This window comes from Perca fluviatilis, chromosome 15 (genome assembly GCF_010015445.1).
Source record: "Perca fluviatilis chromosome 15, GENO_Pfluv_1.0, whole genome shotgun sequence".
NCBI lineage: Eukaryota > Metazoa > Chordata > Actinopteri > Perciformes > Percidae > Perca > Perca fluviatilis.
Window position 1 is genome coordinate 10,229,659 of NC_053126.1, and position 25,870 is coordinate 10,255,528.

Sequence of the window (25,870 nt, forward strand, 5' to 3'; positions counted from 1 at the left end):
AGGAAATAAACGGCTGGTTGGAGCCAAAGTTTCATCAATACACAATGCACGAGGAGTACACAACCGCTACATGAGCATGGATGCACACACATCAACGACTGACTTTTTGTGTTGAGCGGATGGTGTGCACTTCTAGCATGTTGATCCAAAGGTAGACATCCTATCACTTGTTACACATTAGCTCCTTTTCTTTGTTTTTAAGAATTACTGTAAATTAAAGGAACTAAGACATACATTACGTTTTATATCATGAAAGCATTATTACATATGTTTATTTCGAACAGGGCACACAGGAAACTGTATGTGGCCATACAGTCTGCTTCATTGCATGCAATAAGAAACATAATACAGAATGTTTCAAATACATGATTCATTCTGTTATTCTTGACCTGATGATCTCACAAAGATCATACAGCACAAGGCTTTATAATTAGATGTTTGCATAATCAAATTACAAATGGGAATTGTCCAGATGATCACTACGCAACTGACCGATATTGTTATTTATTCATGTGTAAAGGAGATTTCTACTCCTGCATTATTTGCCTATTGAGTACAGATTGTATTATAAATCTGTATGCAGCAAAGTGCTAGGAAGCATTTCAAGCATAATTAGATATATTGTAAATCACATACAGTGAGATCACAAGCTTACTTGTCTCCCATCTTTTACACAATGTGTCAAATTAATTAAGAGATGTTTGCATGCTAAGGTACAGATGGAAAGGTCAAGACTTTCTCATGCTCAGGAATTTATTCGACTAAAATTAAAATCTCAAGTGTAGCAAAGCATAGCAGACACAAGAGGCTCAAACGCCCATCAAGGGACTGGTGTTAATATTTGCTTTTTGCTATACACTGTACAGTACATCAGACCCTGCCTCTGCAACTGTTAGGTTTCCTCTGTACTTATCCCTTACAAATAAACTAATACAAATTAAAACTAATCAAAATAAAAAAAATTGCATGACTTTGCGTAAAGTAATAAGACTACTTTCAATATTTTGAAGGCCTTTTACTGCTTAACATTTTATTATTTTCATCAAATTCATGTAACAGTGATGCACACTGTACACCTGACACAAGTAATGCTTATAAGAATTAAGCCTAATGACCACTGTGCTAGCATTATTAGTTATGTAAGAGCAGGCCGGCCTGGAGCACACTAGTTTACACTTTAGATCTGAGCTGATCATACATAGTGCTGTTTCCTGCCCTCCAATTGCTTCCTCCTTTCTCCCTCATACCCTCATTCTATTCTATGCTGTGAGAAACAAGCATATGTATGCAGGACACTTCCTTGTGCCGCTCTGTGTGGGACTGCTGAAGATAGCAGTACTGCATGTGGGGTTTTAAAGATAAAGATGTTAGAGGCACAGAGCCATTAGGTTGCTGGCAATAAAAATCAGCCATGAACTCTGAACGGCCCACCAACACCCATGACATCACCCATATGACCCATGTACACATCTGACACGATTAAATGTTCAGTAATAAACACAGATTTCATTTCTTATATAACTATTCTCTTTTGTAGAACCACACATGAAATAGAAACTCATGTACAATGTTATATGAAAACAAAATCAAAGAAAAGGGCCACATTTAGGATGGTGACACTGTAACTCTACAGAGTGAGTTGGAGGCAAGATAAGATACGCCCTTATTGTCTCCTATAGGAGAAATTTGTCTTGGGCCTTCGAGAGAACAACAAATGGCGACGCATCGCACATAAACACAATAAACAAGAGAAAGAAAAACCCACGGCACATGATCCCCCTCATTTTGCACTAAATTCTACCCAGATTGCACATTTCCCATTAAATCATGCTGTGATCAATAACATATTGCACAGTGCCCAAATGCACAATTGCACAATACAATATCAAATTAAAAATATTGCACCAGTGCCCTACCACGTGAGTGGAGTGAACCTTTTATATTGCCTGCAGGTGTGAATGTGAATGTGAATGTGCCAGTCCTGTGATGAGCTGGCGACCTGTCCAAGGTGTACGCCGCCTCAAGCCGAATGTCAGCTGGGATCAGTTCCAGCCCCCCCTTCTCCCTCCCCCATGACCCTGAATAAGGTAAGCGGTTACAGACAGTGGACGGATGGTTGGATTATTACTCCAACTCACACCCTTGACATCAATAGTCCATTCAAACATTGGTAATGTAGACACTGTTAAAACAATGTCACAGTTGTATTTTTGGCTTTGACATGCTAAATATTCAGACTGTCACTCTAAGGGACTTTTAATACAGTTGTTGTGACAGTCATGCACAATACAGGACTGAATATTTAAACGATGATGCTTTGATTTGTTGGCTTTGACATTAATTTAACCTGTAATTGCTGCTCTGAGCTGCAGTTTGGGATGAAGTTCAAAGTACTGTCACTTTGTCCATTCTGCAAGTCCCCCCATCCTTGACATATAACCACACACTCGCACAAAGTGCTTAATTTCAGTTGGTCTTGATACAACACGCTGTCAGACTAATGAGGTGTAAATGTGCATGCCCATGGACTCTATTCCACTGCACATTGCACAAAAGCCCTATCTGTAATCCTACCTTCCCTCTTTCTAATCCTTCTTACAACTTTTGATCTTGCTGTGATGACTCCTCCCAGCATTCTCTCCCTTTGCTTTCTTGTTCTCCTCACATTTACTTGCATCTGGATTTTTCTCCTGGCACTGCTTACTCTCTTGTTTCTCCATTTTTCTTTCCCACTCCTTTCTTTTCCTTTCTTCATGATTAGTTGTCACTGTTCACCCTGATGAAATGCTGTAATTACAAAGTATGCAATAACACGTGTGCAAACCCAGAGACAAAGCCACCCACACACATGGGATTCTATAACCGATTTGCGTAACCTAGCTACAGTATGAGTTAGGTTTCTGTTTACATGTACCTGTGTGTGTGTATGTGTGTGTGTGCACTTCCAACCCTCTCAATGTGTCAGCAGCTGCTTTTCTTTGATGTAATTATGAGTGGGAGGGGTAGAGAAAGATTGAGAAGTAGAGAGACAGTGAACATCTGTAAGAGAGGGAGAAAGAAGAACAAATAATTTTTTTCACTTTGGTAAATGTAAATTATAATACATTTTTTTTCAATTGCTTAAGCACAATTTTGAAAACAGGGACAGTCTTTTTCAAAACACTACAACCAATTAGCACAACCACACACCCAATTAGCAGAACACCTTTGCACCTTTGCAAAATGAAACACTCTTGCAAAAACTATATACTAATTTATAAAAAACATATTTTGTTACCATATGAAACACACACGTTTCATTTGACTTAATGAAGTTTTAACCAGATACACACTGCTGTTGCTAACCTAAAACACTTTTAGCAATTCTACTTCTCAGCGATTAGAGTACTGTAAATGAAGTACACAGAGACATTTACAATAAGTTCACCAAACACTACACAAGACCAATGCTGCAGACTGAGGAAAATATAATTTATTTCTCTCCATATACCCAAATCAGTCAACATGTCAACATGGAGAATCAAGTTTTCATGCTACTACAGTAGTGTGCATAACACTGTTAGCTCAGCAAACAACAGACAAACATAAAATATCGTATCCAGTATAGGTTACAATCACAAAAAAAACAACAACAAACAAAAAAATGATCTGACAAAGTACAGAAAATACTAGACATTATCTCTTCGCCTAGCTGGATCTGGCCAGAGAATTTTATCAACATCACAGGCGATATCCTCATTGACAAGACAACCGTCTTGAATGTCGAATCCATCCTTGTGCAGCTGCGGCATCGACTTGATCACAGGCGTCCTCCATGGCCTGAATGAGGGCTACCTGAGCCTGGGGCTAAACCCTCGCGTGAATATGGGCCCCCTTCCTCCTTGTCGTTCTCAACCCTCAATCCTCAAATGTCACAGGGAGGGGTATCAACAGTGCTGATATGGTGCATACAATGAGCAGCTGATTACTGTAACTGTAGACAGATTTTCTTTTACCTGTTTCCTTGTCGAAATGTCCTTATGACAGATGCCACTGTATATCCAGAGGTGGGTTGTAACGAGTTACATTTACTTGAAAAAATTATACTTCTAGGAGTAGTTTTAAATCACTATACTTTTTACTTTTACTTGAGTAGATTTGTGAAGAAGAAACTGTACTCTTACTCCGCTACATTAGGCTACAACGAGCTCGTTACTTTTCTTTTTACCTCTTTGGTATTCTACGTGTCATTGTATTATCCCCCGCGTATGCCTCATTTTAATGTTTTATTTTGACAGAGAGAGAGAGACTTCCGCTAAAGGCTCTACCACGTGACTGTGTTTCACCAATCAAACTTAGTTGTGCAGTCTCGTCACGTGACCATACTCAATCTCAGCGGCGGGACCGTTCTCTTAATACATGCGGCGGGACCGTTCTCTTAATACATCCATGGGCTGGACAGGTTTGCTTTACAGCCGCAGCAAAACAAAAATGACAATGTCAGAATCAACCGTCAGCAGAGGCCAGATCAACATGTCCTGGATTTATTATTTATTACCCGGCTTCACCTAACCTAACAACCGCGGTCCCGCAAGCTGTGTCACGACCACTGACATATATAACGGTGGTTAACAACTAGTTCAATCAACCATCAGGGTTTCCCAATCTAGCGGCGCGTGTTCACATAAAAGAGGCGATGTTTGCACAACAAGACCAATAGCCACATATTTTACATAAGAAGAGCAAAATATAATTCTACATAAATATGAAGAACACAGACACGGTTTTACAGACAAAACGCAATACAGTCTCTGCTTCCTAAAACAGGAGGACAGCTGGCAAAAAAAGAAATAGCTGACGCTGTAGATGCCTACATCACAACGCTTATCAATATCACTTATCCCCGTCAGTCAGGCACAAGATCTGACCATAATTACACTTGTACTTTCCATAAACTGCCGTTGCTTTAGCCTATTATTTCAGTTGCAACCCTGGCAGTGGAAGCGATCGTGAGAGCAAATAAAAAACATGATTCAAACCGCTGTGCACATTACACACGGCTCAAGAAGCCGAGAAATAGCCGATATGTAATATAAATATACCCATCAGGGAATGTTAACGGGGTTGTCGGTCTCTAAATGTTTTTTGTATGAGCGCACATCTCTCTCTCTCTCTCTCTCTCTCTCTCTCTCTCTCTCTCTCTCTCTCTCTCTCTCTCTCTCCCCCCTCTCTCTCTCTCTCTCTCTGCGCACCGAGCTCCGCCTGATCTTCTAAGAACTGTGACGCTATTATCAATCGAGTATTGATTGGTCAGTAGGCGGTGCTTTTACACTGGTTGATCTCTGATCTCCAACTTAACCTGCTCCCGACCAGGTTAGGCGTCCAGCATAAGTTACCACGGCAGCATAAGTTGAACCCGGTAACAAGTGATCCACCTTTGTGATACAGAAAACCCTGGTGAACCTGAAGTTACCTCATTAACGCCAAATCTTGCTTCGTAGTCCAGGCCTCTGGCCTCATATGAAAGCTTGTTTACCTTAGTAAAATTGCCAAACAGCAGCTACATGACCTTGTTCTAGTTCTGCCTGCAGAACCTGGTAAAAAAAGTATAAAGGTTTGGAAATTTGTGTTACTTGTCCTTATTTTTTTTTTTTATGTATTATTATAATTATTATTTTATTGATTTTATTTTTTAAGTACTTAAATTTACCTGGATTATTTTAATTTAGGCTATTTTGTAATTCATTAATTAATTTTAATGTATTTAATTGATTGGATTAACTATAATTTGCCTAAAGATGATTATTTTGTATTTTTGTCTGTCTGATTGAATGCTTGTGTTAAAAAATAAATCAGAAGTTACTCAACAGTTACTCAGTACTTGAGTAGTTTTTTCACCAAGTACTTTTTTACTCTTACTCAAGTAATTATTTGGATGACTACTTTTTACTTTTACTTGAGTCATATTATTCTGAAGTAACAGTACTTTTACTTGAGTACAATTTTTGGCTACTCTACCCACCTCTGTGTATATCTACTAAGATTTGGCTGAACTCTTAGTCCAGCCTCCCTCAGTGTCAATCCGTGGTTCACAACATGGTCCACTAGTGTTGCGTGACTTTCATTTGATAAATTTGGTCCTCTTCTTCTTTGAGCATATCCTCCGGCTTCAGGTCTTCCTCTCCCTCTTCCTCTTCCTCTACCTCCATCTCAGCCTCTACCTCTAGCTGGGCCTTTTCCTCTTCCTCTACCTCCTTCTCCTCCTCTGTGGATTCCCCCTCTCACTCTCAGTCTTCTTCTTCTGACTCCTTCCATTTTGGTTGAAGGCAGGTGAACTTACCTGCTGTATTTTATATAGTGCTTAAACCTGATTGGTGTGTCTCCAATTACAGTTTTTTCCAACTGCTTACACACATTTTCAAAACTATGTCTCCTTTTTTCAAAACTCTACACACAATTCCCAAAACTGCACACACAAAATGCAAAATGCCTCACATCTCCTTCAAAATGAAACACTGCATTCAAAATACCATAAACACATCTCAAAATGAAGCATTTGCATCAAATGGCAAACACTTTTTTCATAATAGTAAATTTTTGGATATACCATGTACACACTGTTGTTCTAAATCTAAAGCTCTTTTGTCTTTCATAGGCTTATATCTACAATGTTCTAGAGAGAAAGTAGTCTGCTGAAAGTGGTTGAAAAGTGCACTGTAAAAAACAATGTAATGTTACAGTAAAACAGAAAATATGTATTGGGCAAAACATTACGTCGAGAGTAGCCCAGTGTTGTATACAGTAGCATGAAACAAGAAAAAAAAGTATAAACATATGTAAACCAAAGGTATCATTTTTAGAATAAAGAATATGTGTGTGTGTGTGTGTGTGTGTGTGTGTGTGTGTGTGTGTGTGTGTGTGTGTGTGTTGTGAGTGTTTGTGCGTGCTTGTGTGTGGGCGGGAGGGGGACAGAATTGTATGCACTTTGTGCACAACAAAGTCTGATTGATTTGTAATGCTGAAATAGTCATTAGATAGTTGCTTGTAGTATGGACGCCACTGTAAAGCTACTCAAGATGGGCTTCTCTCCCTGATCTCATCAGAAATGACTCTCCTTCTTACTCTTCTTCCCTCCTCCTCCTCCTCCTCGTTGTTATCCCCTGTCTCTCCCTCCTCCTCCTCTTGCTCTCTGTCTATTGTTGGCATCCATTGTTCCAAACAGGTAATCTGACCTTTGGCCTCTGTATAGGCCTATACTAAAGCAATGATTAGTTAGTGTTCAGTTATGACATAATGTGTTTGCACATGTGAGGAGTGTGTGTGTGTGCCCTGGTAAATAAGTGTAGCATTTTGATTGGTTGTGTTTAGAAATGGATAGCAAGTCACTTCTTGTTAGATTTTTGTGTCTTAGGTAGAGAATTGTGTTTAATGTTTTGAAAAAAGTGTTTTATGCAATTGAAAGCTGAGTGAAAGGCTGAGAAATAGCTTATGGTTTTGGAGATTTGCTGTGTAGTTTTGCACTTTGAGTGAGAGGTTTCAAAAATCGTGTGACATGAAAAGATTTTGTGTGTAAGCAGTTGGAAAAAACTGTAATGTTTTGAAAAAAGTGTTTTATGCAATTGAAAACTGAGTGAAAGGCTGAGAAATAGCTTATGGTTTTGGAGATTTGCTGTGTAGTTTTGCACTTTGAGTGAGAGGTTTCAAAAATCGTGTGACATGAAAAGATTTTGTGTGTAACCAGTTGGAAAAAACTGTAAGCCATCATGTGTTTTCTTACCTGGTGGCTGTGTTTAACCAATTGGTTCATGGTGTGTTCATTTGAAAGCTTTTGCTTTGAAATTGCAAGGAAATGACATCATGATAAATGTCTGTGTCAAATGCATACAAGTGTGTTTAGTGTTTTGCAATCACTGTGTGTAATGTTTTGCAAAAAGTGTGAAGCTGACAATGTGCTTACAGTTGTGCAAATCTAGGCTAGTGTTTTGCTCCTTGAGTGTAAGGTTTTGCTAATTGTGGGAAAGTTTTAATTTTAGTGTGTAAGCAATTGTAAAAAACTGTAATAGCTCCAAGTCCCCTGGGGGCCCATGTTGCTCAAGCTAGTGTTAAAGTTGTATAAGTGATGGTGGCGTGTTTGAGCTAGTTTCAGTACTGATGGGTTCTGTGTCTACAGAATCTGTAGTGTCTATTATGAATAAAAACTGGAAGATGAGAGAGCAATCAGACATGGTGACCATCCATTATTGAGAAAACAGTTGAGAGCTAGAAAACACACTACGTCACTGCCTGGTGAGGGAACAATGATGAATTGCAAGACTGGGGCCATTAAATGCATAACTGTCAGAAAAAAAGACCACAAATATAAAGCCTGTTGTGTGACTGTTGAACAAAATGAACAAAATAAGTATGTTTTCTGATCTTAGAACTGCACCAGTAGGGTTAACCGTCTGGACTGTGTCACTACAGGCAAGGCCATGTGTTCATAATATCAAATAGAGCCACAGGGAGTTTGAAGGTTTGATTCTCTGAAGTGCATGAATTTGCTTAGTACATTTTTTGGAAGATGCAAAGCAGATTTCTTGTGTAGAGAGGAAAATTGCTGCCTCCACATGACAGTAAAGGTCAGAGAGTTCACCCAAAATGCTACAATTCCTCCTCCAGGGAGCGTAAATATCCCCAGCAAATCATATTGAAATCTGGCCATTAGATTTCAACATCTTGGGTGGAAATATTACAGATTGACCTGAAGGTATTCCTAGAGGAAATCTCTTGGAAGCTTTTTTTTATAAAATGGAAATGGTTCAAGCGTGAATGTGCAGTACATTTGAGCAATGTTTATTTAGAGCTCTACTGACAGCCATATGGTCCTTTAAGATGAAAGTTCCCAAGGCAATCCATTTTGACCGCTGTTATGCCTGCTAGTACAAAAACATATCCTTAAAAAGTAACATGAATATGAAATCAACATTTATGAGGTTTATAGAGCATTTTTGATGAATGAGATGAGATTACATTTATTTTATGTGTGTAATGTTTTCATAGTCAGTCAAGGAATAAACAAATAATGTGGACACCACAAAAGAACAAGTGGGCCTCAAGCGGGCTCCGATTTCATTAGTGCTTTTATTCTTGTGAAGCTTATTTTGCTGAGCAAAGACACACCACTGGGACATGTACATCTTCAGTGAGGTCTGGTTCTTTTTTTAGTCTTTAGAACTTCTTTAGTTTTTTGTTGTGAGAGCACACTGGGGGGACACTTCTAATCTGTATGAAACCTTGTGTGTCTGCGTGTCTACAATATAAGTGTATGCATTGGTTAGAGTGTCTGCAGCTGCATGCAAAACACACTCTGTGTGTGCATGAGCGCTCGTGTAATTTGCAAGGAAATTCTGTATTTTGTCACATGCATATGGTTACTTATTGTGCCTGTATTTTGTCACATGCATATGGCTACTTATTGTGCCTAGTCATGATCAAGTGTAATGCTGCGCTATTTCACTATTTAACTTATAAGGGAGGAGCAGGATCAGCCCAGTACTACTGCTGAAAATGAGATGTCACGCTCAGCTCACTTTGGGGCAGCCAGCCAGGCTCTCATAACTGATTTAGGCTGTCTGTGTGGGTTTGTCTGTGCTTATGTGTATGTTTCAGGGAGTGGGTGAATGTGCTGGAAGGAGAGAGAGAGAGAGAGAGAGAGAGAGAGAAAGAGAGAGAGAAAGAGGGAATGAGACGGTTAAAGAGAGGCAGAGAGGAAAAAGAGAGACCAGTAGAGAGAGAGAGAGAAGGAGTTGTGTATGACAGTTTCTCTGACAGTTATTTGCACAAATTATTCATAGATAGGCACAGTGTGTTGTGTGCTGACTGCTTGAGGTGTGATGTGACAGGTGTCCTGCTCTGCGACTAAAACAGAAAGATAGGTAGCATCTCATTATATATAGTCGCACTTACAGACCCAGCCATCTGTCACCTTGTACCCTTCTGATGCATCATTAGCCATTATTGTCCCCATTAATTGTTATCCTGCTTGTCTGCCCTGGTAATGTTAATTTAAGCAGTCCCTCCAGAAAAACGCGATTATGCGATCGCATAATTCAATGCATAATCAGCCAAAGTCCGCATATTCATGCGGGGGCCGCATTTCTTCAAATATGCCGCACTTTCGCCGCATAAATTGCCGATTTCCGCGCAAAATATGCGGTGCTTGCATGATTTAATAATCCCCGCATTTTCGTTGCAAAAAAGTCACATATATCTTAGCAGAAAGTTGAAAAAATGTTGCATTTACTTCACACAAGAGCAGCCATTTTCCCCTGTTGCCATGGGAACGTTATGAAGTGACGTAATTACGCGACGTGAACATCATCGAAAAGCAGGTGTTGGACAGTCCTTCCAGAAAAATGCAGAGTTTTTTTGTGATTGTTGCGTTCTGCGTTGTGTTGTTCTCACGAAAAGGAAGTTTTCCTCGCCACCGTCGCACTAAATGCTTGCTCTTGGGCGAATAACTGGAATTGTTCGGTCTTTGTAAATTATAGAGTGTGGTCTCTTACTCTATCTGTAAAGTGTCTTGAGATAACTCTTGTTATGATTTGATACTATAAATAAAATTGAATTGAATTGAATAGTAGCAGTATTAAGCCGTCTCAGCAGTATTATCTCTTACGCTTGTCATGGGTCCATTGCGCATTTCTTGACCGTCTTGATGCAGAGAAAAATCAGTATGCTTCTGAAATTCCTCTCTCATTCTCTCTCCGTTCTTCCTTTTCTCACCTTTTTCTCTCTGTCTCAACTCAAGTCTATTCATGATGCATTATTTACTTTTCACTGTGTCTCTATTAATATCTTAGAAGAACACTAAATATACCATAGACATTTAATAAAAAATAACGTTATTATTAGCGTGATAGCCATTTATACAGTATCAAACTTTATTCTCTATTTTATAACTACTTAGTAAGGTTGGAACATAGCGCGCCCTTGGCGTCGCACACCGCCGAGCGCCGCGTTTAAAGCTCATATTATTTCAACTCTGACCCCGTAGTGGCTGATTTTTCAAGATGCAACTAAAACCAGAAGCAACGACGTATGCCTGCGCCACAGTTTGTCTGCGCCCTACCTCGCAGTTTAAACTTTGTTGCGTATTAAACAGGGCCTACAAAAATGTGTAGGGTGGCCTAAAACCTTTATACATACCTTTTTAGTGCATAAAATACTACATACCTTTTTTTGTGTGCAAAGAATACAATATGGCATGAATTTATAGATCATGTTTTAATGTTAAACATACATGAGGCAGAGTGAATCCTTAGGATTAACTGTATCTGTGGATGGCTACCTTGGTGACTACCTTACCTATAGGCCAGTAAGCCTATCATCAGTGGGGCTTTTTCACAAATAGGTGGATTTATATTTGCGAATAATATTGTTGGATTCATGTTAAGACATTTTCAATTTTCAACAGTAAAACTGTATACATGCATGCCGAACCGTGGGAGTGGTCTGTTACACCACTACTGTATATTCAGCGTACTGATCGACAGAAAATGTATTTTAAAATAGAAAACATTACACTTCATAACGTTTTGTATTTATAACACGTGTTGTAAAACATTTATCACTGTGCACCAGTAATAGCAGTTACCTTATGTAAGTCACTCTATTAGCTGGCTGGAGTGAATTCTCCAAAAGTCTGTCTGGATTTAGTGGGACATTTGATTTACAATGACAATAATTGAACCTTGAACCATGTACAGTTTAAAGTATAAATGATTACATAATCCGCCGCATCCGACATGACATGAACTTCCACGATGACTTTCGAAGTCACTGTTCCATTATCTTTATTGTGACTATTACGCCACTGTTCATCACACCCCCAACCGGCCCGTCAGACACCGCCTACCAAGAGTCTGGGTCTGCCGAAGTTTCTTCCTAAAAGGGAGTTTTTACTCGCCACTGTCGCAATAGCCACTGCTAATGCTTGCTCTTGAGGGAATTACTGTAATTGTTGGGGTTTTGGAATGTATAGAGTGTGGTCTAGACCTACTCTATCTGTAAAGTGTCTCGAGATAACTCTGTTATGATTTGATACTATAAATAAAATTGAATTGAATTAAATTAAATATTAAAGAAATACAGTTTGAAGCAGAAATAATCAAAAACCTAGTTTAGGCTACTTGTTCCATTCAAATAAATAGTAATGTCTCCTCGTATTCCTTTCATGAAAGAGAAACACATTATTTGATAGATTTTCATTGTGCCCCTAAAATTCTTTATGCGCTCTTAAAGTTTTCTACTTGGGAAAAAAAATTGCGTTGACCCCTGCCTCTGTCCTTTCAGTTGAAACTATTAACTCTATGAATTCTGCTTTATTCCTTGTTGCTAAATAAACAGACAAAGGCAACTTTGGTCTTAATGAACATTTATTTCTTCACTTCTCAACAGACTTTCCAGTTTTCATAAAGGACACACAGCAGAGTGGTCAGACGAGAGAAAGGAGCAATCTTGTGTCTCAACAGCCGAAGAGTGAGAAGTTGCAACAAAGACAGGAAACAGGTTGGTGATTCTTTTTTTAAATATAAAAAGTAATGTCTTTCCTGTTGTGCATTAACATGAGGTTTGTTAGAGTTTCTTATTCTTGAACATGGACTCCTTTGTATGACTGTCTCAGGGGTCTTCAACGTTTTATTTTAGGCCAAGGACCCCTTAACTGAAAGAGAGACAGCGCAGGGACCCCCTACTACATATTTTTGTTGCATATTAAACTGGGCCTACAAAAATGTGTAGGGTGGCCTAAAACCTTTATACATACCTTTTTAGTGCATAAAATACTACATACCTTTTTTTGTGTGCAAAGAATACAATATGGCATGAATTTATAGATCATGTTTTAATGTTAAACATACATGAGGCAGAGTGAATCCTTAGGATTAACTGTATCTGTGGATGGCTACCTTGGTGACTACCTTACCTATAGGCCAGTAAGCCTATCATCAGTGGGGCTTTTTCACAAATAGGTGGATTTATATTTGCGAATAATATTGTTGGATTCATGTTAAGACATTTTCAATTTTTGAAAAAACTTTCAAGAAATGAACCACTACTTGGTGGCCCCCGTGCAGTAACTGAGGACCCCCCCCCATAGGGGTCCTGGACCCCCTGTTGAAGATCTCTGCTCTAAGTCATTCATCACGTGTGTGTGACTCTGTGTCTTTTCCCAAGGATATACCCAGCATATCTGGCCTTTGTCTACCTAGAGTGTCACACACACATATATAAAGCACATACCAGGGATGATACCGTGTGTACGTTTGCATGTGTGTGTGTCATGTATGTTACACAAGTGTATGTGAAGTGTGAGTGTGTGTAAAGTTTTTTGAATACAGTCAAGCGCTGCGGTGAAAGCATTAGTTAGTGTCTTTAAAGGTATATATTATGCCATCTCCCCTGCTTTTATTGCACTTATTTTACTGGAAACACTGTCATTAGTGCTGACAGAACTTCACTTACCACAGCTATTATATTCCGTATGTGTGTGCAAATGTGAGTCTGCTGTGTGTGTCAGGCGGAGATAAAGTAAAAGAAGTAATTGTTGTAATTATTTCGTCTCCGTTCCATTCCCGCCTACTGTGCTAGCTTTGAGGAAAATGCTCCTCTAAGTAGAATGTAATGCAGAGTAAACTCAACTGCCACTTTCATGTTGATTTTGTGGTGATCATTAGTCATTATTATTATTATTATTATTATTGACAAAAAAACGACTCAGTGTCTCTGCACATGGATGCACTGTCCCTTAAACTGTTTAATCCACAACAAAGAAAAAAGATCAAATCAATAATACAATACACAATCATTTACATTTCATATAGTTTTATAAGGATCTGAGTTATTATATTATATATTATATAATTATATTATATTATTGATACATCCTGACTTGTGCTTGTAAAAACAAAGAACTTGGAGTGATCAAGGGGACCAGTATTTTTGATGCGTTTGTGACATTTTTCTTTCTCCCTGACCTGCCTTCAGACCCCTTTCTGTGAATGAAGTAAAAATGTAATAAAATATAAATGTAAATGTAAAAAACAATCTCAGTCTAGTCTAGTCATGTTATTTAATGTCGGACGAAGCAGGGGGGATCATCGTGATAACTTTCACATCCCCAAAAACGATATTGCGACTATAGGGTTGCAGCGATTAACCGATTTCACTAATAACCGCGCTTTAAATAGGCTTTAATTAATCGTAAAGCCTCTGATGCACCAAGTGTTAACTGACTGCAAGTTATGTGCAGCAGTGTGTGCAGTTCTTATTAAACCTCCTTGACAACATAAACATTCGCGTTTGCACACACACACATGGCACATCAGACGCCGGTCTGGTCACTGTCAAGTATTGAGAGAGTATTGACTGTCAGAGTGACAGTGGCTCTCTGTGGTGGGATAACTTACTGCTGCAATTTTTCAAATTCCCATTAAGTTAGCAAACACCAGGAAAACAGAGCAGAACCAGCCCCCTGACCTCACAACAGCTGCAGCTGCAACAGGGAATTCAACCCAAGTTGGTAAGCTTGCTAGCGACTTGTTAACGTTGTTGTTAAGTGTTTGTTAGCTGGTTAACGTTACCTATTAGCTAACTTTAGCCTGTTTAATGTTAACGGTAACATTACAGTTAACAGCTAACGAGTAAAGAGACGACGTTTGCATTTACAGCGAGTGAGCTGACAACAGTGTTACGTTCGTACGAGTCAAAACTCTGCAACAGCTCAATTCTGTCACTGATGTTACCACGTAACGTTACTTAATTACTCCTCTTCATAACCTGTGGGGCCATAAGGCTGCAAAGAGATCTCTCCATCGCATTTATTCCTACTCCTGTGACAGGTGCATCTCTGTCCAGCAGCTCCTCCAACTTTTAGACACACGAGCTAGCAGGGCCGTTTCTAGCCCAAAAAGGGCCAACTTCTTCTTAAGGACAACACTGTTGTTACCAACTTGGCCTTTGTTTGTGTTGTGACTGATTCACCTCTAGTCTCTCAACCCGGTCTCACGCCAGGTCGTGAAATAGTCACCTTATTTTGATTTATTAATTTGTGTACAAGTCACGATTTTGACGTTTATTTCACGTACACGCCAAGAATTTTGAACGTGTACAGGTCACGATTTTCGAACCTGCTCTGGGGGACGCAACCCCGGTCGGACCTGCACCCGGTCTCTGGGGTGAAAGTCCTGTGTTTTTCCCATCCACCACCCCGACCAACCTCCTTGCACAGACTTTCGCCTTATCAATATTACTTGCTACTGTCATCGTTCTGTGATCACGAAATACGCTTCCCATTGAAATACATTGCTTTATAATTTTCAAAACATTCAAAACTGTTACCGTGTTAGTTCTGTTTCAAAAGGCAGCAATAAATAACACACTGAAATCTAGAGTGTTCATGTCATTTCATACATTAGCAGTGAAATGAATTAATGCATAATAATCGTGATAATCGTGAAACCGTGATTATTTTTCAGACTATAATCGTACCAACAAAATCTATAAGGCCGACGACAGACTTGATGCGTCGCGTAAGCGTGTCAGCTGCGTGGCGTGTCCGTTTTTATTTCGGCTCCCATGTTAACAGGTTAGAGCTTGCAAACTGCATGCGTGGCAAGCACGTCTCAGGCACAGCTCGAGCCGCGCCGAAAACGCGTGCCTGCTAGAAATAGAGCCGATGCCTATTTTTCACGCGACACTCAAGCGTGTTGGAAGCATTTCCAGGGAAAATAGAATAGGAAAAGATGTTTATGTGTCATTTTGAGACAAATACATATCAATAAATGACATGTTGATGTTTGAAAGTCTCTAGGTTTTGACATCAATGCAGATATAAATGTAATAAAAAATCAATTTTCAAATATTGCACCTGTCAATACAGAACGAAATATTCTGTAGCCTATTTTGCCGTCAATACTGCCGACGCTGTCTTTGCTGTAATCAAATCAGTATATATTTATGTTTAACATGAAGTATACTACTGCTTGAGTGCAGTAAATCAATGGGAAACATACATGTGTACAGACAAGGCTAGGAGCTGCAGTCAGACACGTTTCTGGTGTGTAAAGACATCGAAAAATCCACGCACCTGACACGCCATGCTCACGCGATGCATCCAGTCTGTCGCCGGCCTAATCGTTGCATCCCTACTTGCGACCCCCTTTGGGGTCCCGATCCCCAGGTTGAGAACCACTGTTCTAGATGATGCAGGCGGTATTAAAGAGACATGATGCATGTAGTGCGTAACTACTATTGCAGTGATGATTGCTGTGAGCCAAATGCACTGACATCATTCCAGGCATGCCAAGGTGAGAATATTTAGACATTAACATTGTTTCAGTTAACCAACAGTTTAACCGTTATAGGCTGTTAGGCAATTATTGACTTGCTTGATGGGATTGAGGAAGACATTAAACCTTTCACTCTAAGATCTCAAAGTCATTAACAGCGTTGTTAAAATTCTGTTAACACTTGAGGTGTTTGCATATGGCTCCTTCCAGTCACATGTTGGCTGTGCTCCTGGGATACTGCAGCCTTTTATCCAGCATGTGTCAGATGTTTTACGCACTATTGTTTCTTGAAGAGATGTGCCCAATTTTCACAGGGGCAGACAATTAAGAAGACAGGGAAAGAGGTTTGAATATGCCAGGCTTCTCAATTATTGAAGGAGCTATTATGGTGGCAAACTTTCAGTCTGTACAGATGGAAAGGACATGGTTAAGGAGATATACTGACATGGAACATGTAACGATTTTGTATTAACATGTCAGGTGATGGTGCCTTCCAGCTTTAGCCATGAATAATGAGTCCAGTTTGATATCCATGTAATAATAAAAAGCTTATCTATATCTTTGCACATAACTTGGTGTGACATTCTGGAAGGTTCATCCGTCCCTGGAATACTCAAGACCTTCCTCAAGCTATTTGAGCAATTTGAGATAGAGTTTGAGTGTCCACTTGTGTTTTCTGTTACAGTACTCCTTACACCTGATTCAACATGATGGAACGGAATATTATTTTAACTCTACGCTGTAACCCTTTGTCAAACATGTAGCACACCATGTATTGGTGCTGTAAGCAAATTGAGGAAGTTCATCCATATAGACTGCAACTTTTCATAATATTTCTTGAACTAGTTGAACTTTAGCTGATGTTTTGCTAAGGAGCTGCTTTCAGTGTTGTTGTATGTACTGTATTGTTGAAGCAGTTCTACAGTATTATGATTGCCAGCGATGTGAATGCCAATGAAGACCAGATTGTTACAGCAACAGCCTGAGGGAACTGTTGCACTGGGAGCCTTGCTTAAAGGCACTTAGAATTTTATTTTGACAAGGTGGCTGTTCTTCCTCACAGTACCCTCGCAGATAACAAATAACCATGTCCATGAGGCCTTTGTGAAATAGGTTTTTTGTGTGTTGATGGAAATTCACTTGATGTAATGTTTGTACATCCTCATAAGTAGTAGTTTGGTGTGTGCATTCTGGTGTGTCTTTGTCATGGCTGTCAAGGTTTACCCCATTTAACCATCAATCTAGCAAATGTTGCTTTACTTATAAACCATGCCTCCTCCTCCCCTCAAACTCAATCAGAACAAATAAAAGAGCCTTTTTACAGCTATAATGGGATTATCGATTGGGTGGCAGCCGAGAACTGAGACTAGTATACTTAGAGTATGTTTGTGTCTGGCCATGTGTGTGTGTGTGTGTGTGTGTGTGTGTGTGTGTGACACCTAAGCTGTGTGTGCATGTATGTGTGTATGTGGGTGTTGCCAATGGAGGGCTGAAGGAATGAAGCATTAAATTACCTCACAGTTTGAGTCTCATCAAAAGTGTGACATGTTTTACTGATGAGTTCTGAGTTTATTTTGACTGATATCCACCAAGACTTTCATTGCTTTGCTTTTCCCATTATCTCAGACATCAAAGTGGCTGTAAATTGTCCTTTGTGGGTGCTTTTTATCTTGAAAAAGCAGATGGGTAAGGGTTACTGCCACTAGATTTGACACATTTCAGGTAGCTGGGAACCAAAATGGCATTTGCCAATTACCTTTTTGATAGCCAGTTTATTTTACCTCAGTGGTGACTCCCATTGCTTCAGTTTTTTTTCCGCCATATTATTTGCATTCTGTATGCAGATTTAAATTCCCCTTACATTTGGATGCCCTTTCACAGCTGCCTATCAGGTTTCTTTACAGCACAAGTGTATTGTGAATAACCCCAACCTCAGCCTAGGAGGTTATGTGCTCCATCTGTGTGTTTGTTTGGGAGCAATACATGAGCATGCATGTGCATTGGTGTGCACATTTATGCTGCCAGGTGGAATCATCGTACAGATTTTGACGAATTGAATGATGTTGACACTGTCTCTAGTGTCACTATCAGTCCAAATATTTGGATTTTAAATCGTGCTCTGACTCATCATCAATCATAAGCACAATATTTTCTGTGTACGCCCCTGCTTTGGCTACCCTTGTATAACTACTGTGTCATAGCCAGTACGGAGAAAGAGTAAAAATAGCAGTAACCCAGTAATATTTTTAGACATTAGCGGAGACCTGCACTTAAATCATGACTTTTTCCCACTGCCTGATCTTTATGTATTTTAATGAGGCGTGCAACATACTTTCCCAACTCATTTCCTCTTCACCCAAATGTTCCTCTCCTCTTTCATTCACTATCATTTAGTTTACACATGCAGGTCTCAGCTTTGATTAAAATTCAGCAGTAAGGGAGGAGAAAAAGATAAAGAACAGGAAGGGAAGGCACTATTACTGTACGTATGCACATGGACAAATCTATCTATCTGCACTCACAACTCTGTAGTCTCTGTCTTTCACCTGTGCACTGGCCCACTTTCTTTCCATTACGTTCTCTCTCTTACATATATTTCCACTCCCCTACATCTGTTTATGAAAGACATTGGCTGGTCTTCTATTTCGTGCAAATGTAACTAACAAATATTTCTTAGGTTCCTTCTATTCCTCCTTGTCTCTCTATCACTTACTCTCATGTCTCCATCTCTTACTGTGTACCTATCCTGCTACTTTTTGTGGTGTTGCCGTGGCAGTCAGTGTGCCAGTATGCTGTGTCTAGCATTTACTAATCCTGCTCACATTAGGTTACATCACTGACCCGTTCCTCCTTTTGACACAGTGTTTGCACCATCACTGAGCTTATGCTTTGAGTCTTACTGCCGAGAGAAGGCTAAAAAAAGATACAATCTGTTTGTATATTGTCTCTTGTCTCTTTCTAAGTTCTTCCCGATCCATTTGTCGCTCTGTCTCTGTATTTGTAAATGTTTCTGTGGTACTTCATCCCCTCCTGCAATGTGTTCTTTATTCAGAAGCACAGAACGATGGTACTTACAGTTACACACATACAGGACACAGATATGTCCAGTGATACAGAGGCCAACACACATGCAGGCAGATATGCGTTAAAAATGTTGCAAATGAAAGAATTATGTATATATATATATATATATATATATATATATATATATATATATATATATATATATATATATATATATATACGTCATGTTATGTAGGGGTGTCACAATTATCCAAATCCTCAATTCGATTACATTTTCGATTCTAATGTCACGGTTCGATTCTCAATTTTTACATTTTCTTTTTTTAAAGCACAGATTGCTATGCCATTTTTAGACTAGACTTTTATGCAATATAATATCTGACCTTTGTTCGCAATGTACCACACTACATTGTCAAATGTAAAATATTTATTAACAAAATCATGTAACAATAACTTATATCTTCAGTCAATTGGAAACTTGACAATTTGTAAATAAAGTAAAAAGAAAAAAAAGTTTTCCGACTGAGGGCAGAAGCACAGCGTTGTTTGGTGTTTTAAGCCCCCAATGTCGTCTTCCAGGCAGCGTTGCCTGGAAGGCAATGGTTATGGTTAGGATTAGGTGCCTTGAAGACGACGGTTGCAGACACCTTTAATGTTATGTCATGTTTTGTCCCGACCTAATTCTCTTTCTAATGCTTAAACTCAACTTTTAACATTACCTCACATTTGTCTGACTCCCAACATCCTCCCTCATTATTTCTTTCCACTCTTTAAAGTGTTAATCCGCTTTCCAGGTCTGTTGGCTAATGAAGCTGCAACCTTGAAGTAATTATCAGTGCCTTGTGTGTGTAAGAGTGCCAGTGACAGATTAAAGAACTAAGGGCAACTATTACTGTAATTGCAATTATATTTTGCAGCAGAGAAAGACAGTCCAATATGGTTCCAAGTTATAGTATTTCCTCAGGACACTGACAACATATGTACTGAGCTTAGTTCTACCCATGGCTGGACTGGGATAAAAAAATCAGCCCTGGACTTTTGAGACCCAGACCAGCCCACTGCAATGCGCTTTGTCTCTATGGTAGGATGGAGGTGGGCCATAGTAGGATGTGATTGGCTGACTGTTCAGATGAGATACAAACCAGTGGGCCAATCATGTGATCTCTTCCCTCTATGTGGGCCGGTCAGCCAGAGACCAAGGATGTGAATGGCCAGTGTTTACATGAAGAGACGTAAGTGCTTTAATAGCATTGTGGAGGTGGGCATGGTTTGCATTTAGTGGCAGGGGAGATAGGTGTGGGGATGGCTCATGAGAGCAATGCCAGGTGAGTTAATTGACCCAGCTGGTGCTTGTTGTCGAATTACACTCACCCTTTAAAGGCCCTGAACACCCACACAGGTGTTTTGAGTTAATCTGGCTGATTAGACCTCTTCCCAGGACTGTGTGGATGTGTATAGACTGACTGATTGACATCTTCCTGAGTCTCTTGTTAGCTTTGTTGCACCAGTTAGGGCTAGGGTTGGGTACCGAATTCGGTACTTTTTAAGGTACTGACCAAATTACGTTGCTACTACTGAGGACCGATTCACAAATCAAACGGTGCCTGAGAGTGCATAAGCGATAAGTGCGAGCATATCTGTCCTCTCTGCATATTGACAGAGAGCGGAGCTCCACGCTTGCCAACACACACACATACGCAGAGCTGTGGTGCGGACGGATCGAAACAACGTTGACTTGGTAAAGTCACAGTGAGTCACGGCAATGATGGGTCGGGTGGGTTGGCGACATCGCCGCAGACCCCTGACGCCTTTTACGTGAGCCGATCCCCGCCCTGGCGACGCAACGTGGTTGGGGCGCACTGAGGACAGTCCGCCCCGGTTCACAGCCGCACCGGGAGCAGGGGGCCCCATACCTCCCCGCAGGGAGAGAGGGCGCAGCGAGCACTTAGTCCACGGCCCGAAGAAACGACAAGGTCCAGACGGGGGGGCGCTGTAAAACTTGTGGCCGAAGTCGTGAGCCACCTTCGTCCCGAGCCTTTCCAAGCCGATCCAGAGCCGGTCGCGGCGCACCGCCACGGAGGAAATGCGCCCGGCGAGGGCTTACCAGCACCGTGCAGCGTCCCTGTCCCGCCGAGTTGAATCCCCCAGGCAGACTGCGTGGACCCCACCCGTTTACCTCTCTACAATTTCACGCCCTCTTGAACTCTCTCTCCTTTTCAAGTTCTTTTCAATTTTCCCTTATGGTAATTGTCGACTGTCAGTCTCATGCCGGTATTTAGACTTAGATGGAGTTTACCATCCGCTTTGGGCTGCATTCCCAAACACCATTACTGGCCTCACACCGTCCATGGGCTGAGCCTCGATCAGAAGGACTCAGGCCCCAGAGCGACACCGGGCAAGCGGTCTTCCATACGCCACATTTCCCCGATCCGCCCGTTGGACGGGGATTGTGGTTACACTTTTCAAAACTCCATGCAGACAGCGTATATAACAGCGAGGTGAAAGCTGTCGCAGTATGGTTAACATTAGACTTCCTCTGTGACAGGCAGGCACCACATGCTGAGGTTGTAAGGCAAGGCAAGACAACTTTATTTATATAGCACTCTACCTATTGGTAGAAAACATTTGTGACCTAATAAATTCCCATCTAAGCTCTGGCCCACTCCAACCTGAGCAGAGGTCTAATCAGCCACAATAACTGAAATCCCCTGTGTGGGTGTTCAGGCTTTAAATGCAGCAGCATGCTGGACCTCAGATGACTGCCACACACCACAGACAGATGGACACTGGGCTGTGAGATATTGTTTATTGAACTGCGTTAAAATCTGTGAGCAACTGAACTTCGTGCCAGAGAAGCTGGGTAACCAGAGGCACATTGAAAAGTTTTTTGAATTAATGTTAAAAGTGTGTGAGCAATCGTGTAATAAATACTGTTGTCAGTGAATGAACTGTCGTGGCTGTGTCTTGTGCTGAGGGAAACTCATGGTGCAAGCACCAAGCATGGTCCTTGTTCATGATGTAAAAATGGAGATACAGTATAGGTATATGTTTGGAAAAGAAAGAGCAGTGTGTATTTGTCTGAGAGAGGAGTAGGAGGTTGCATTCAAATCATTTTATCCATGCTAATCTATGATGACATTCACATTACAGCTCTGCTCGCTCCACCAGATGAACAATTCTAGCGCACAGGTGAAAGGGCTAGAGCAGACACAGCCAATCAGGTAATTTGTAATATCTTTAAAATGACATATTAAAATGTCCTTTGCTGAACAACACTTTACAATTGGACAATCTGGTTCTTGTTGCTCTGTACCTTTAAAATAACTTAATACAGTTTGGCCATATATTTCAGTAAGGGTATGACCAACAAACCAAGAGAGAGGGAGACCACAGGAGAAGAAACAGTGGGAGACATGAGAGAGAGAAAGGGACGTCCCCCATATGCAGCGAGCCATACATGTTGCATAAGATGACCTATCTAGTGCTGTAATCAAATCAGTATGCTTGCAAAAGCCTAATCCAGAAGTGACTGCTGTACAACAGCAGTTCAGCTCAAATATATATAATACGTGACAGTCAGAGGTTGAGGCAGAGAAAGAAAAGGGAAATATGATCAAAGAAAGAATGAAGCAGTTTTCAAACAATCCTCCCTTGGTTATTTTGTGTATCCACATTTCTTTGAATGTGTTTGGTTCATGGGCAGATACTTTTCGCAGCAAGGGACAGTGCGTTTGTGTGTGTGTGTGTGTGTGTGTGTGTGTGTGTGTGTGTGTGTGTGTGTGTGTGTGTGTGTGTGTGTGTGTGTGTGTGTGTGTTTTCCCTGCATATCTACCATGTATATTTTATGAGTGCTATGATATTTCTAGGTCCATGTAGTCTCTAATGTTCACTATTCTCAGAAAAAGAGGGAGGGAGGTGGGGGATGGGCTTATATGCTTGGAGATTATGACCATATTTGTCCACTAACGCCTTGCTCGCACAGAATGTGGACAGCCTGCATACTGTTGCATGATTTACACGTACAACTCGTACGGACTGTTCAGACCAGCAGCTTCCATGAAAATTCACTAGGGATCAGAGGAAAACAAGCTATTAAAGCTTATTCTGTTCAGGTTTTCACTTTCTGCAGGCACTCCTGGGCATCATTACACGTCTCACTGCACCAACCCAAAGCACCAATATCTGTACAGGCAAGTTGTCATTACCATTGTACAGTATCACTAATATCAAGTAAGCCGGTACACTTAGGCGTCCCTTAAAGCCTTTAGCCTCTCCGTGCATGATCCCCTGGTGCCTCCTACTGTAAATCTCCTGTCCTCTAATAAAGGACTGTGATGTGTTAGAGCAAAGACAGCATCAACAGCATCAGCATTATTGAGGACACTTGAAACAGTCCATTACCTGCCCTGTAGAGTGATGAAATTATTTAAAGATGTGGTTATTAATAAGATATCAACTGAGAGGCCACTTTTAGTCTATTTTAAACTATTACTGTTATAAGAAGGCAGTTTGGTCCAACACTGATAACTGTGAGGGAATTCAAATGTTTTAAATGGTAAAAGATTAAATTGAAAGTGCTGATTTCCTTTGATGGCAGTTTTACATTAATTTACAGTAAGTGCTAATGTAGGTTCTTCCTCCCTCGTTAGACCAGGAAAAGTCTACTTTTGGTCACACATTGGTGTAATGAAGAATGATATGATAAAATGACTAACTTGCTTTGTTCTATCATAAAGTTAAGGAGCAACTTTGATATTATGCTAAACCTTTTCATCTCTAAAAGGCCACAACAGTGTTTAACTGTATTCTCTGTTAGTGTGATGGGAGTAGCTATGCTTTTTGTGTATATGTTTCAAACTCCTGTGAAGTGGTGTTATAGCAACAATTTATTGTATTTGGTTTTTGATTGGCCAAGCTGCTTTGGTAATGCATCCGTTTGAGAAGAAACTGCTCACAGTTCTGAGGAGTTTTTCACCCTTTGACATGGCAGTGAGTCAGACTTCCCTTTCAGATACACTGTATTTAGTTTTTATTTATTCATGTTATTCCATTTTGATTTGATCTATCGGTACCAATAAACATAGTCTACAACAATAAGATGAATTTATGACAAACGGTATCCTATTTGAACACAGAACAAACTCCTTTTAACTAATGAATGTCTGTTCCACATTATTTCTGTAAAGGATAACACTTAATACTTGCAGAATCTTAACTAATACAAGACACAGGACTGCTGTACTGATGTGTTCTGTAAACAAACAAGTGACTTTGCTCAGTGCACACATACCAGATTCAAGAAGTTATTACTGGGTCATAATTTGTGTGTACATGTGAGTGGTGGGGTCTCGATTATGATGCTCACACACACACACACACACACACACACACACACACACACACACACACACACACACACGCACAAATACACGCACACACATCACCACCCCCACACACACATACATTGCCAAGAAGATGAAACTGGAGCACTAAATGAGGAACAGTGTGTCGTTTGAGACCTAGCCCGGTGTTATTTTAAACTTGGGAAGCATGTCAGGGTTATGTTATCTAGGTAGCCTAGAATGAGTGTGACCTGTTTGCTGCGTAGCACATTCTGCACACTGTATGCGTTGGTAAATAGGTTTACCTAAAGGTTACTTCAAAGACAACCCAACTCAAAAACTTAGCCACAGCAATAAAAAGACAGAGATACAAAGCATTCACACAAACAATTTTCCAGTGATTACCAGTCCCTCCAGGAAATTCAACCAATCACCGTGAATTTGGTGCGACTCGCAATTTTGACCAATGACCACAACTTTACAACAAATTTGACCAATAACCGGAGTTTCCCGGGACTTCAACCAATCACAGTGTGTCCCACGTGCCAGACTTTGCGTCAGTATGTGACTGAGAGCCACTGACCAAGCAGGAGTGAGAACGGGTTGACGTAACACACGTACGTTGCCAAACTCATTTCCTTGTTTCTGATATGAAGATGAGACGTTTGTGACTCTAGCAGCTCACATTTACCAACAAAACGTATAGCGAAAGACAAAACATTTCAGACCGTCCTACCTGTATACATTTTAACATCAATGTACGCTCTAACGTTTATTCATTCTAAAGTCACTGAAATGTGCTGCTGTTTCAATCCTGTCGGCTCTCTGCAGCGGGCGGGGCTGCTGCTCACTCAGTTCCCCCCGCGACTGACGCGCACGCACACTCACAGAAGGCTCGTTGGAGATGAGCCAGGCCTGCGCAGAATCGATCACCGTCGATCGATTATTATTTTTTTGTCTTAAATCCACCAGCCAGTTTCATATTATACCAACATTTGCAGCATCCTGAGCCTTTTTGGTAAGGTTACTAGGAAAACTCAGCCCAGAGTAGTTTTCTTCTCCCACAAATAAGTTTCCTTTTATTTTGAAAGAAGTATACAAAAAAAGAAAAATCGCAACTTTTTTTTTGCAATTTTCACTGTCTCTTGCAAATTCATTGCAACAAAAAGACAAAAGACATCGCAACTTTTATCGCAA

General features: G+C 40.4%; 1 protein-coding gene across 4 annotated transcripts in view; it reads left to right on the top strand.

Moving 5' to 3' along the window:
* LOC120573826 (protein phosphatase 1 regulatory subunit 29) overlaps positions 1-25,870 on the top strand; it is a 76,652-nt gene that overhangs the window by 19,769 nt on the left and 31,013 nt on the right. For 3 of the 4 annotated variants that reach the window (XM_039823677.1, XM_039823678.1, XM_039823676.1), the window contains one exon: positions 12,418-12,528. The gene's annotated coding sequence lies outside the window, so the exon portion shown is untranslated. Of the gene's footprint in view, positions 1-12,417; positions 12,529-22,529; positions 22,553-25,870 lie in introns of those variants that run through there. The other variant, XM_039823679.1, reaches the window with a different exon arrangement.